Source organism: Aethalodelphis obliquidens, unplaced genomic scaffold (assembly GCF_003676395.1).
Source record: "Aethalodelphis obliquidens isolate GAN/ISIS:26980383/991018 unplaced genomic scaffold, ASM367639v1 scaffold4, whole genome shotgun sequence".
Lineage (NCBI taxonomy): Eukaryota > Metazoa > Chordata > Mammalia > Artiodactyla > Delphinidae > Aethalodelphis > Aethalodelphis obliquidens.
The window spans coordinates 18,151,735-18,152,743 of NW_020837948.1; the positions used below are offsets into that span (position 1 = coordinate 18,151,735).

A 1,009-nucleotide genomic window follows, 5' to 3' on the forward strand; every position below is an offset into this window, starting at 1 on the left:
ATATCTGACTCATCTTGTAAGAGGAACTCTAGCTTCTAAAGAGATCACATCAGCGGCTGACAACTTGATTTTAGCCCCGTGATACTATAAACACAAGACCCATCTAACTCATACCCATTGCCCTTTGCATTGCTGAATCACTCCTCTGGTATAAACGCAATTCCAGGTTATAAAGCATGAATTTTTTTAAAATGTCTCAGCTAGTAAGGGTGGAAGCAGTGTGGCAGAGGTCCGAGCTGGGCTGCACTCCCCCCACCCCAGGCTACCACGATGGAACTCAGCGTTGAGTACCTCCCGGAGAAGCTGCAGTGGGACCTGGAGGTGGAGCACATGGAAGTGGAGGACACAACTCCCACGTTGCATGTCCAGCTTCCGAGTCCTCGTGGTGTCAGCCAAGTTCGAGAGGAAGCCACTGCTTCAGAGATACTGGCTTGTGAACACTTGCCTAGCAGAAGAGCTCCTGCACATCCATGCCTTTGAGCAGAAAACCCTGACCCCAGAGCAGTGGGCCCATGAGCAGCAGAAATAAGGGACCCAGACCAGCACACCTGTTAAATTATGAATCAGGCCCCCCAAAATATAAATAAAGTAAAATAAAATAAAATGCTTCAGCTATTTCTCTTATAACAGAGGCAAGAAGGAAATAATAAGGTACCACTTGACTCACTATCACTTCCTTTATTATTTTCAAGACTATTTGGGGAAAAATAAACCTTCACAATTGCTCTAAATTCCTCATTTTCTCTTTTTTCTCTACTCCAAATTTTCAAATCCAGTTCCTAAATATGGGATAAAGGCTCCTATACAGTAATCTTTTTTCTAAAACTGTAGTCACTGGGTGGGTCATCTTTGTTGTAAGGCAGCTATTTCAGTTCGAGTCTCTCAGTTACAAGTTAAAGGATATTTGACTAAGGTGGTTTAAGCAAGAATCATATTTCTTTATTCCGTATAAAAAAAAGAAGTCCACAATAAACTTTGGTTTAGTGGTTGAACAACTGGAACCTAGATT

At 42.5% G+C, this 1,009-nt stretch overlaps 1 pseudogene; it reads left to right on the forward strand.

The window, feature by feature from the left end:
- Positions 1-270: 270 nt before the first annotated feature.
- LOC113613633 (bolA-like protein 2 pseudogene) lies at positions 271-529 on the forward strand (annotated as a pseudogene).
- The last annotated feature ends 480 nt before the right edge of the window (positions 530-1,009 follow it).